This window comes from Rhinopithecus bieti, unplaced genomic scaffold (assembly GCF_001698545.2).
Source record: "Rhinopithecus bieti isolate Rb0 unplaced genomic scaffold, ASM169854v2 scaffold_32518, whole genome shotgun sequence".
Classification (NCBI taxonomy): Eukaryota; Metazoa; Chordata; class Mammalia; order Primates; family Cercopithecidae; genus Rhinopithecus; species Rhinopithecus bieti.
Window position 1 is genome coordinate 916,557 of NW_016814742.1, and position 13,790 is coordinate 930,346.

The following is a 13,790-nucleotide window of genomic DNA, read 5'->3' on the forward strand; positions in this document are numbered from 1 at the left end:
GTGCCTGTATGCTTACAGCGCAGTATTGGGGTGGGAGTTACCCGATTTTCCAGGTGTTGTGTGTCTCAGTTCCCCTGGCTAGGAAAACGGATCCCCTTCCCCCTTGCGCTTCCAGGTGAGGCGATGCCTCGCCCTGCTTCAGCTCTCGCTGGTCAGGCTGCAGCAGCTGACCAGCACCGATTGTCCGGCACTCCCTAGTGAGATGACCCCAGTACCTCAGTTGAAAATGCAGAAATCACCGGTCTTCTGTGTCGCTCGCGCTGGGAGTTGGAGACTGGAGCTGTTCCTATTCGGCCATCTTGCTCCCGGGATGGATCCCTATAATATCTTTCTATTCATTTCCTGATCTCCAAACATATTTTTTGGTGAAGTATCCAATAAATTGTGATTGTATTAAATAGTTGGCTTTACTATTTTAAGAAATATAGAAATTAAAGTTTAATTAATGTCTTGAAATTCTTCAATAATGATATAAATGGCAAAGGTTTTATTTCTGATATGTAAGTCCTGACAGGGTAAATGTAATAATGATTTTAATATTCTGTAAAATTGCGTATCAAATACTAAGTCTTTAAAATGGGCTTTACTATTATTCACTTTATAAGGTAATGATATTTGATTCTGTTTCTTTTATTTTTCTATTTGATTTTCTTTATTTCCCATTTTCTCACTGACTATAAAATAGAATTAGGTACAAAAATGTCCAGAATAGTACAATGAAGTGAAACAAAGTAGAAAATAAAAGAAAGAGAAACTTATGTTTTCTTTTGTACTGCTTGCATTTATTTTATTTAATTCTTGCACAAAGTAATAAGGTGTGAATTTTATTCTATATTTCACATGATGAAACTGGGACTCAAAGCAGGGTTAAGGTAGTAAAATAATTTGTTCATTTTCACAAAACAAGGAGTGAAGAACCTCGGAGTCCAGATCAAGTCATTCTGACATCACAGCCCTTGCTTGTTTCAAAATGACACACTCTCCATTTTCTGAAATAAACTTTGGTAGATTTTGTTTGGAAAACAAACAGACAAAATCTCATGAAATTTCCTCTGCCGAATTTTGGACATGAATTCTAAATAATTTCCAACACGGATATAATACTTTCCCTAAGCGATGAGAGTGGCACACTATGCCTAGACTCCTCAGTGTTTTTGCTGAACACCTGCCTTTCATCTGGGAATCTGAATTTTGAAATGTGTGAGGTGGAGGGTGCCTACTGGACAAGTCCCCACTAAGTTCCCCAGGCACTGAGTCTCTAAATAGAGCTTGTGTGGTAGACAACACTTCACACGTATTGTCACAATCGGAATTTGGATGAATTAAGCATGTCCTACATGACACCACAGTAGAGAACCCTCGGAACATGGAACCTGGCACTTGGTTTCTTCTGGTGTTTGCTCCATGTGCCTTTTTTCTTCGCTGATTGTGTTTTTCATCCTTTTACAAATCCTATTCAAGAGGACCTCTGTATGCTTAGTCCTGTGAACCTTCCTAATAAATCATCAAACATGGGGATCGTCCTGGGCGTTCCCAACATGATGTCAAAAAACAATAATAATAAAGGAAAGGTTAAAAGTCAACAATAAAACATTCCCAAGAAGCAGCTGATGGGACTATGTCAAAATAAACGATTGTGATTGTATAATTTACACATAAAGAAATTGAAAATGTTGAAGAATGACATTACAAAAAATTTGTATGGGTCATTTAAGGTCTCCTTATCCCTACTTTTTGTCTAGACATGTGGCCATATTAGTAGTTTCCCAGTCCTCCCTTGCCTCTTCATATTCCTGACCATGAAAATGGATTTCAGTATGCTCAAGGATCCCAGATCCCTCAACACTCTTCCGTACAATTTACAAAGAGAGATAATCTAAGATCTGAACGTGAGACTTTAGACACATGAGCTCATCGTTATTGGTGAAATTCAGAGGTTGTAGCCATCCTTCAGAGAAAAATAGGGAGATGAGACTGGAAAAATTCTGAAAATGCTCAAGTGCTGAGTTGACCTCCAGGATGACATATAGGATAAGTAAGATAAGGAAAAGGTTAGTGGAGTGGATTGAAAAACATGTGGAGCAATTATGGTACAATTTCAGGTCTCACAAATTTACAAGAATTAATAAGGCTAACATACAATGAGAGAATGCAGTATGAGTGAGTTGGTTGAAACAGGAATTCAGTTTTAAAGGCTAACTTTTGGCAGAGGAGAGAACACTAGGTAGCTTAGGAATGGAAGTGTGATGCAGTGGGATGTCTGGAGAACATTTCTTTTGCAATTTCTTATTTTTAAATACATAGGAGTAGAAAAAGGGCATTTGCATTAAAAATATGTCAAAATAGCATCTAGCTTGTAGAAAAGAAAATAGTAATTTCTCCTCTAGCAATGAAGCCAAAATTGACAAGAAATGGCATTTCACAGACACCAAGTGCATCCTAGTGACAGGCTAGGCATATTAAGTGAACAAAAATGGGGTTTTTATAGTAAAGATATAGTGCATTAGACACAGATAATTTCATTCAAATGGTTTCAATCTTTTGTCTATGCTTAAAGCAGTCGCAGAATAAATAAAATTTTAAACTTCAAATCTGGAATGCTTTACACATTACATCTCTAGAAAAACCTAGTAACAGTGAAATCATACTGGAGGTAGGAACACTATTTTTTTTTCCTATTCGTAGAGTATTATGTTTCTTCTATCAAAAAAGAAAATGAAAATAGTGACATTCTTTCAGCAGAGAACGAATAAGAAGGTAGAATATCTCTCTGTGTCTCTCAATAGATAACGTAAATGTCTGTAAGAGTGTGCATATTTTCTTCAAAATATCTTAAACGGTAATATGTGTAGATAATAGCATATTCTGTTCTAGTCCATTGTTATCTTAATAAGTTTCTTGATATAAATAATTACATGCATTGAAGCAAAAGACCTAGCAGCTTCTATAAGATGTAAAAATAAGAGGTAAGGAAAACAAAATCTAGTTAATTTTGCAGTGAATCTGAAATAAAGAGCAATTTTATTGTGGTGATTATAGCCAGTAGTAAAACAGCACTCATTAAACTACTTAACATGATTTCTCAAGGGACAGAAAATTGAAAAAATAAGAAAGGCAAAATGTGAGAAACCTCAGTACACTTGTCAGGTAATTTTAACGATCGCTTGGAAATTATGTTAGTGAAAAAAATAATGATACTTCTGGAAGAAGGATTGAAACATTCAAAAGACAGAAATATTCTGTAAATTTCTTGCTCAGCCTCTGACAAAGCTCCTCTTACATACTACTATGTCATTGATAACAAAAATATATTTATAGCATTGTTTCCTTGATTCATTATAACAGGTTCAGCAAAATGCAAACAAACAATGCAGGAAAACCCAAAAGATATTAAAATATATAAAACTTCCCCATAAAAGAAAATATCAAACTCATTAGGTGAGTGAGTTGTTAACTTTAATTGTAGGTATAAATTACTAAAGAGATGATTTGTGACAACAACAACAACAACAACAACAACAATCCAAAACATTAAACAGAAAACCAGAGATCGAAGGTTTGTAAGAATTCATAAGAAATATGTCTTGTAAAATTCATTATATATCCTTCATTGAGAGATCAAAGGATTTGCAAAGCGAGTTTATCGTGACTTCAAAGTATTGTAAAGTCTTACTCAGATATCATTGTTAATAGGGTAACAAAAATGAGGTAGGAGGTTATGTTCAAGCATTATTAGAAAATTAAAACTGATTTATAAAATAATTAGTACTAGCAGTTATAATTAATAGAATCCTTCATATTTACCAAATACATTTTTCCATGTATTGAAGTTTAGTGGGATAACATTTTTCTCTAATTTCATACACATAATAAGTGACAGAAAATGCACCAAATAAAGAATTCTGTTAATTGAAGATTTCCTTAGCCTCTATCGTACTCAATATAACTTGAAAGAATATAGAAGACATATACATGAAGCTGAAGCTGTATAAAACATGACATATACTGGATAATAAGAAATATATGAATAATAATGATATTTTAAAGATTTAGACTTTCAGTAAGATTAACCTTAATAGTTATGAATATGAGAATGTGCAGTTAGTTTTCAATTCTTTAAAATAAATTAATTTATTCCAGGTATGCAAATCTGGCTCAATATTTGAAAATTAATTATGTAATTCACCATAGCAAAGGCCAAAAAAGAAAAAAAATCACATGATCCTATTGATTAATGCAGAAAAGCACTGACAATTTCAATTCAAGGTAAAACAACTAGGAACAAAGATAAATTCCTCAATGTTATAAGAAAAACAGCTTACATAACACTTAACGGTAACAGACTGGATATTTGGTCCTCCTTCAGTTCTAAAAATATCTTCTCTCACCACTCTTATTCAACATTGTACTGGAAGATCTATTTTGTCCAAAAGAGAAAAAAAGAAAAGGTATACACGTTGGTAGTATGAGAAAAAAAGTATTTCTTTAAAGATGACACTATTGTCTATGTAGAAGCAATTTAATTGTCCAACAATACAATTTGCAACAACAAAAATTGAAATTTGCAGGTATAAATCTTACAAAATATGTGTGGAGTTTGTATGCAAAAAACTGTAAAATATAGATGTGTATCATTAAATATCTAAATTAGAAAAGAGGTATTTGTGGTCGTGTATTAGAAGACTCAATATTGTCAAAATGCCCTTGCTTCCAAAATTGATCTACAGTTTTAATAAAATCTAATTCAAAATATCAACAAGATGTTTTGTTGATATTTGTAAGCTCATTTCAAATTTTATATGAAAACGAAAGAACCTAAAATAACACAGTAACAAAGAAGTACAATGTTAGAGTACTCACACTACCAATTTGAAGACGTGGTATAAAGGCATATGAATCTAGGCAATGTTATATTTTCAAAAGAAAGACCTAAATATTAATAAAACTAAATAGCACAGAAATAGACCTGCAGAAATCTAGTCACCTTATTATTCACAGAGTCACTAAGATAGTACAACAGAAACAATATTTTCAGCAAATGGTGCTAGAGTTTGGTATCAATATGCAAAAAAAAAAAAAAAAAAAAAAAACCTAGACATAGACTTTACACCTTTTACAAATTCAACTCAACATGGATCATAGACCTAAATATAACATTCTAAACTATAAAACATCTAGAAGAAAACAGAGGGGAAAATCCAGGTCGCCTTGGGTTTGATGATGATTTTCGAATACAACACCAAAAGTATGATCCATTATATTAAAAAAAATAGATAAGTTGGATGTTATTTAAAGCAAAAATGTCTGTGAAACATACTATAAAAAATAAAACAGACATGAACAGGGATAAAATAATTGTAAAACACTTTTATGATAATGAGCTTGCATTAAAAAATTCAAATAAGTGTAAGACCCAACAAAGAAAGCAAACAACCAAATTAAAAAATTGGAAAGAGCTCTGAACAGACACCACAGCAAATAAGATACACAAATGTCAATCATAATATGAAAATATGCTCAATATCATGTCATAGGGCAATGCAAATTAAAACAATAATGAGATACCACGAAACACCTATTAGAATGGCCAAACACACAGACATAACAGAAAACAAAAACCAACACACACACACAAAGCAACCTGGCAATTCTAATTGCTTGGGAGAAAACAGAACAACCGAACCACATTTTTTTTTTTTTTTTTTTTTTTTTTTCTGAGATGGAGTCTCGCTATGTCACCCAGGCTGGAGGCTGGACTGCAGTGGCGCGATCTCGGCTCACTGCAAGCTCCGCCTCCCGGGTTCACGCCACTCTCCTGTCTCAGCCTCCTGAGTAGCTGAGACTACAGGCGCCCACCACCATGCCCGGCTAATTTTTTGTATTTTTAATCAAGAGGGGGTTTCACCATGTTAGCCAGGATGGTCTTGATCTTCTGCCTTCGTGATCCGTCCGCCTCGGCCCCCCAAAGTGCTGGGATTACAGATGTGAGCCACCGCGCCCAGCCAACAACCGAACATCTTATTCACTTTTGGTGGGAATGCAAAATGGTACAGCCACCATGAATACAGTTTAGAAGTTTTGTACAAAAATAAACATTCTTTTACCATATAATACAGCACTTGCACTCCAAGGTATTTACACAAGTGAGTAGAAAACTTAGATCTGCACAAAATATACATGCACGGGTTTATAAGAATTTCATTAATAATTACCAAAAACTGTAAACAACTGAGTTATTCCTCAATGTATGAATGGATTAAAATATGTGGTGCATCCATACAATCAATTAGTATCCAGTGATAAAAAGTAGTAACTGTTCAAGTCACTCAAAAGCATGAATAAACCTTAAATGCATATTGCTAAATGAAGGAACTCAATCTGAAAGGCTACATGTTGTACAACTCTCTATATGAAATTCTGGGAAAGGCAAACCTAAAGACAGTAAACAAATGAGTTGTTAATGGAGTAAGAGGTGGGCTTTAATAGGTGAAGCACAGAACAGAGTGGTGGAGCTATGCTATATAATAATTCATGGTAGATACATGACAATATTCATTTGTCAGAACCCATAGACCTTTACATCTTACAGCATAAAATAACCTTATTGAGTGTGCATGTGTGTATATATAAATATATGTGCAAAATACACACACACTTAAATATATCATCAGGTATTTTTTGGGAAAAAAATGTGGACTGTGGCAAAAGAAGCCACATATATTACAAATGTGTGAAACAATATGCTTTGTACTATCTCATACCCTGCCTCTCACCACCATTTCATTTTTCCTTATTGGTGCCAGGTGATTGTGAAGTCGCAAGTTCCTACTGAACATTGCTGATAGCAGAGGAAGGAAGAGAAGAATGCTAATCACACCACTCTATTTTTATTCACTATGTCAAGTGGAAGTGGAGCCTGTACTCCCCACTGGCCCTGCTAACAGGGGAAGGGAAAATGGGCCGGGGGTGGGGGGGCAATTAGTCCTGTTTCAGTCTCATTGCCACCAATTTGATGTGGGTCTTTATTTCTCCCACTGGGCCTTGATAACTCTAGGAATGAGGGGCAAGTGAAGTGATTTTTAGTCCTGTCATTCTCCTCTTTTATTCAGCCCTGTTGATGACAGAAAGGGTTGGAAGGGAAGCTTCCACTATCTCATTGAACCTCATTGACATAGAGTGGGAGTGAAGCCTAATGGTGACTAGTCCCAGCTTTCATTACCTCATTAAGTCTTACTGCTAGTATGTGGGAGTGGATCTCAGTTTGCCAATGGACCATACTGACACTACCTGTTAAGGGAATCAGAGCACTGCCTGCTTCACCCAGGTGGTGCAGCTCCCTGCTCAAAGTGCTGATACTGCTCATCTGGTGTGAGAGAAGGACTGTTTGCTTCCTCCCACCAGGGGATGAATGATTAGCTCCCTTTTTAACCTTACAAACACCATCCAGCAGAGGAATTGATTGCACTACTTGCTTCCATAGGAAGTGAAGGGTGTGGGGTGGAAGATCAATTTGTTGTTAGGCCTAGCGAGACTGTGTGGAGTGGGTTATGATATTTGTTTTTTAACAAGGATTTGGCTAAAGATAAATGAGTATTGTCAAAAATGTGTGTTCTGTTGTTAGGTCAATTTTTTCGCAGGGGAATGAGTTTTTCTTGGAGTTTTGTTGTTGTTATTGCTGCTGTTGTTTATTTCCCAATGCCTGTTACCGGTTCTGTGTTCTGTAACTCACTGCAATCTGCAATTTTGTTTCTTGCAGTGAGTACTTAGGTAATAATTAGGTACTTAGGCAGACTTCTGACTTTTAATGTTTGTTTACTGTGTTATGTCCAGGGCTTTTTTAGTTGTAAAAAGAAAAACCTGGGAGAAATGGTATTATTATATTTTGGTAGACTGAAGTTTCTTCATTTTAAAAAGATAGTTTTGCTGAATGTCAAACTCTAGGTTAACAGTTTTTTTCTTCAATACTTTGACTATGTCATTTCACTGACTTTAGGTCTTCTTGATTTCTAATGAAATGCCAGCTATTAACCTTTTTGAGGACACCGTTATGTAATAAATCACATTTCTCTTGTACTTTTCATGATGTTTTATTGTCTTTTTCTTTTAGTAGTTTGATTGTGATGTATCTAGTATCATCTCTTCAGGTTTGTTCTATATAGAGTTTATTGAGCAACTTGGAGGTGCACATTAATTTTTAAAATCCAATGTGGAATGTTGTAGGCCATTATATCTTCAAATAATAATTTTGCACTCTCTCTCTCTGTCTTCCTTCCAGAACTTCAGTCCTACACACTTGATGATGTCCCTCAGGTCTCTAGGGACCTGTTCAATTTTCCTCATTATTTTTCTTAATTTTGTTTTTCATACTGGATAATCTCAATTGACCTGTATTTAAGTTCACTGATTCTGTCTTTTGCCAGTATGACTCTTGCTATTAAGACCCTTTAGTAATTTTTCATTTCAGGTATTGTTCTTTTTAATTCCAACATTTATATTTAGTTATATTTTATAATGCCTATGTCTTTATTGATACTATATACTAGTTAGACATTGTTCCTATACTTCTATTCAATTTTTAGACATGGTTTACTTAGGGATTTGAAAATATGTAAAACAGCTGACTTAAAGGCTTCTTGTCTAGTATGTCAAATATCTAGGCCACCTGAGGGACAGTTTTCTATTGACTACTCTTTTTCTATATTGGCCAATTTTCCTGTTTCTTTACTTGGCTTGTCATTTTGGTTGAAAATAAAACAATTTAGATAATATTCTGTGGAAACTCTAGAAAGCAGGATTCTCTGCTCTCTCTGCAGGACTTGGTTTGTTGTCCTTTTTGTTTGTCTTTGTTTGTTTTGTAACTTTTCTGAACTTTGCATTTCTTGTAGTGTGCAGCTACTGAGGACTCCACGTTGTTAGGTTAACAGTAGCAAATGATCAGTGAGGGATTTCCTTGAATATCTTGAATCAATAATTATTTTGTTATTTGCTGAGACCTCCATGTATGTTGGGACACATTCACTAATCAGGCAGTATGCATCTCTGCCTTACCCTACACTTCTCTTCAGGACCTCAGGCTAAGCCAGAGTTGGAAGACTGGGCCCCTCAGGATGTTTCCTGGGCATGTGAACCACCTGCAATGTCTTCAGGAGTATTATAGAAATTTTTAAATCCCCCTATAGACATCTTATTTGCCAAATATTTTACTTAAGTTTTGTTTTTTCAGAATCTAGTTTGCTCCAAGTAGTTTTACAGCTTCAGGAAGCTGTAATATTAGACAACTTTCACTGATTATTCTCAACAAACTTCCCGGAGATAGGGCTTTTCCCATATTGGAGGGAACTTTGCACCAAGTCAAATAATGGCAATGTTCTACAAATGAGGATGTTCTAAGCAGTTATAAAAAAGAAGAAATCATGTCAAGCTCGGTGGATAAAAATCTTTGATGAACTCCAAACTAATCTTCCCTGTCAATTGCTGCAAGTCTGGTTTTCATAGCCACTACAGTTGCGGGTTGCTTCTTTTCAAGGTTTGTATGGAGATGGGGAGAGGAAGATGCGACTAAGTCCAGTTAAAAAGCCATGGAGTTATCTGTACTTAGTGACTCTGCAATCTTTCTTTAGTAAACACCTCTCAGAATTTACCAAGCCTTTGTATAACTTCTAGAGTTTAGTAAAAGTTGATTTTGATAATTTTGACAGTGTTCTTATTACTTTAATGGAGGAATGGGTTTACAAAGCCTCTCATTTTGCCATCCTGCAAGTGCTTTATGTCATTTAGCGTAACTGCCAAAAACAAATATAAAGTAGAAACAATTTTAATTTTAAAGATATTCAAATTCACCAAAGTATTTAATATGTAAGCTCAAATGTGTACATAGTAATTACAAATTCGTAATATCTCATGGGTAGTTCTCATTGTGTTTCTCTGGTTCAAATTTTAAATGCAAATTTCTAAGTGGTCACACAGAATGAGTAAATTGAATAATTCTAGTTATATTTCTTGTCTTTACAACCATTAACATTGTTTACTTTGCACTGTAACCTATTGCTATGCATACTGTATATGTATACACATGTATACTGTATGTATATACATATAAACAGAAGTATATAAGGCTACAGAGGTTAGAGTCACAAACTGTCTCTAGCCAGCTAATTCACTCATAAAGTGAGTTCATGTACATGAGTCCAGATATTGGGTTAGGTGTTGTCTGTATAAGTGGAACTTGCCTATATTAACTTCTATTTAGAACAAAATGTTTACTAGAGGACATTGAAGCACATCTCTCTATACAATTTTAACTGTAACAAGAGCAAATTATTAAAATGTAGTACCAGGAAAGATATTTTTGGAGTATTTTATCAATGACTTTGTAAAGATGTATTGGTACTTGGAGATAATAAAACGTAGTCTAACTGTAATGGATTTTATTACTGTTCTTATATTTTCTGCAGAAAATTTACTGTTCATTGTTCGTAGTTGAAGCAATTTGTCCCCCTCTCTCCATCTATAATGTGCAATGTTTCAAAGCTCAGTGAATTTTTTCAAGCTTGTCTGTTATCAGGATAGTGTTAATTTCACCATACCACTCTTCTTTTACTTACTGGTCTTAGATACATCCAAAACAATACATTTTAACATGTGCAATGCTGATGCTTCCAGATACTACCAAACTAGCCTGGATTTATCACTTTTCTCATTAAGATGATATATTGAGCCATAGTAACACATAATTCATACAGTATTTTTGTTTTTGATCTTTAAAGTATGTTTTGAGAATTTGCTTTGATTTTGAAAATGAAGTAAGATTTCTTTCATCTGTCCCTCTAGACGTGACAGAAAGGTAAATACAACATAGTTTTTGCTTTGTCTTCCTATGAAAAATCTTCCACTTCTCAGGTTGACACTATTCTATGCTTAGAAAGTCAAGACAAATAATGAGCATATTCTGATGCTACAGATTTAATGTTTTCTCCCTCCAATGTCATATTGGTTTTTAAATTTAAGCCATTAAGGGGCTTTTCCAAACACAAGATAAAGTTATCTATGTATGCTATCTGAATGGTCTTTAGACATTTTTTCTAGTAGCTACCTAAGTAATACCATGCATATTGATCTTCTTGCTTAATACTACCTCTGGTCGCATCTTTTCTCATTGGAGTCCCTGATCTTTCAGCACTCTGCTACCCTGGCTGTAAGTATCGTAAACCAAAAGTCCCTCTGTTTTTCTTTGGATAATTTTAATACTAGAACACTATAAAATGGTATTTCTCCTTATCATTTAAGGTTATTATCTTTACCCTTATCGTGTAAGAGTCAATTCTATTTTTTAAAGAAGGTATCAGCAACCTTTGTTCTGTAGGGTCAGATAGTAAGTATTTTAGTTTCACAGGGATATAATCTTTGTTGCAACTATTCAGTTTTATATATTGTACCACAGACAATATGTAAATAATTATGCATGACTATTTCATAATGTATTTTTGGATGCAGAAATTTGAATTTTATATAATTTTACATTTTACAAAATATTCTTTGATTATTTAAAATAATTCAAAAAGAACAAATTATCTAAGTTCATAGCTGTACAAAGACATCAAGATTAGACTGGGCTGAAAGGCCATAGTTTGCCAATCCTCAGCCTAAAGAAAGAATATCTTTATAGCCCTCCCATCGCCTGCCAAGTTGTTGTCATGTTCCTAGTCAGGGGATAAAAATTACAGCCAGAATGAAGAGAGAGTTTTCTACATTTAGTTTTAAGAAGGTCTGATAAACTTCTAGAAAGATAGGCCATGTTTAGAAAATGGGGAGAAGTTTACATGAAAATCATCAAAGCTGGAAAGGGGGTTGGAGTTTTCTGGTAAGTAAGCAGCAGGGGCATTGACTTGTAGGCCTCCACAATGAGTCTATAAAAATCAGCCCTTTCAAATTAAGACTAGAGGGAACTGCTCAAATATTCATGTTGTAGAAGTATTGCATCTAAAGTTTCAATGTAATGAGCTGCTTATATACACATAAACACACGCACAGACTGCAGTATACAAAACATCTGAGAATAGGTTTTACTACTGGGATGGGGGGAAAGGAACGATAAGAACTGATATGGTTTGGCTGTGTCCCCAATCTTATCGCGTAAGTAGTTCCCATAATTCCCACGTGTCATGGGAGGGACCTGGTGGGAAGCAATTGAATCATAAGGGCAGCTACCCCCATGCTGCTGTTTTCATGATAGTGAGCAAGTTCTCACAAGATCTAATGATTTTGTAAGGGTTTTTCCCCTCTTTTCTTGGCACTTCTCCTTCCTGCCATCATGTGAAGAAGGATGTGTTTGCTTCTCCTTCCACCATGATTGCAAGTTTCATGAGACCTCCGCAGCCATGTGGAACTGTGAATCAATTAAACCTCTCTTCTTTATAAATACCCAGTCTTGGAAGTTCTTTATAGTAGCATGAGAACGGACTAATACAAGGACATTGTGTCATTAAAATCTGAAGAGGGTTTCTGTCTGTTGGGAGCATCAGCAGTGCCTTTTTTTTTTTTTTTTTTTTTTTTTTTGATGGAGTCTCGCTCTGTCGCCCAGGCTGGAGTGCAGTGGCGCAATCTCGGCTCACTGCAAGCTCCGCCTCCCGGGTTTACGCCATTCTCCTGCCTCAGCCTCCCGAGTAGCTGGGACTACAGGCGCCCGCCATCTCGCCTGGCTAGTTTTTTGTATTTTTTAGTAGAGACGGGGTTTCACCGTGTAGGCCAGGAGGTCTCGATCTCCTGACCTCGTGATCCACCCGTCTCGGCCTCCCAAAGTGCTGGGATTACAGGCTTGAGCCACCGCGCCCGGCCAGCAGTGCCTCTTTTAAGGACGTTTGTGACTGGGGGGAAACAATAGCGTCCTCCTTGTGAATCCAATATGTTTGAAATGTTAAAATCAAGTAAAACATCAGTTATCCATGAATGAAAAAAGTGCAAGAAAAATGGAAGTAAGAATATCTATATTTATTCAAACATAAATTAAGCACTTACCGCCTATGCTAGGTTTCGCTTTCATAGCATTATTAGAGAATTGCCCAACTATATCTGGAAAGAAAAGGCAGTGTTTTATATACAGGTCATATGGGTACTTTATTTGTAACATGACGCTAATGAGTGATTTCATTTAGTAAGAAATTCAAATCTGACTCTAAATTCAAAGCTCTTACTAAAACTCTTTAGCATTCTCCGTTGGTATTTAAAGTATATTAAAGGCTGTTTATCGCCATTCTTGAAAGCCAATTAAAAGCTCTCCTGTGACTCATATAGAGACCTCATGTGTTCCTCAAAACTGTTCTGGTTGAAGAATAATTTAATTAAGAAAAAAGCAGTGGGTTTCTGAGCAGCTTGAAAGTGAGATGCACTTGGTGGGAAGGGTCAGGGAGAGAGTCATTGCTTCCAGGAGGAAAGGAGAGAAAGGAACCTTTTTCAGCTTCTGCATTATAATATCGGGTTCATATCACGGCATGGTGTTGGGCAGATTGGGAAGAAAGTAAGGAAAGCACCAGAGTTTTTCTTCAAGCTTCAAACCGAGTTTCACTCATAGGCACAATACCTTAGAGTTACATTGGTCATTTTAATCCATTTTGAATTTCCTAAACTATTTTCCTGAAAAACATTGTGTAATTTCTTTCTTTCTGGAAGATAAAAATTGCATGCATATCATCATACATACAATTGTAATCTCCTACCAAAAGAAGGTTTTTTCAACTGAATTTCTATCCTTTTTAAAAATATCAACTTGTGATACATTGTATCAAGGAAAATTA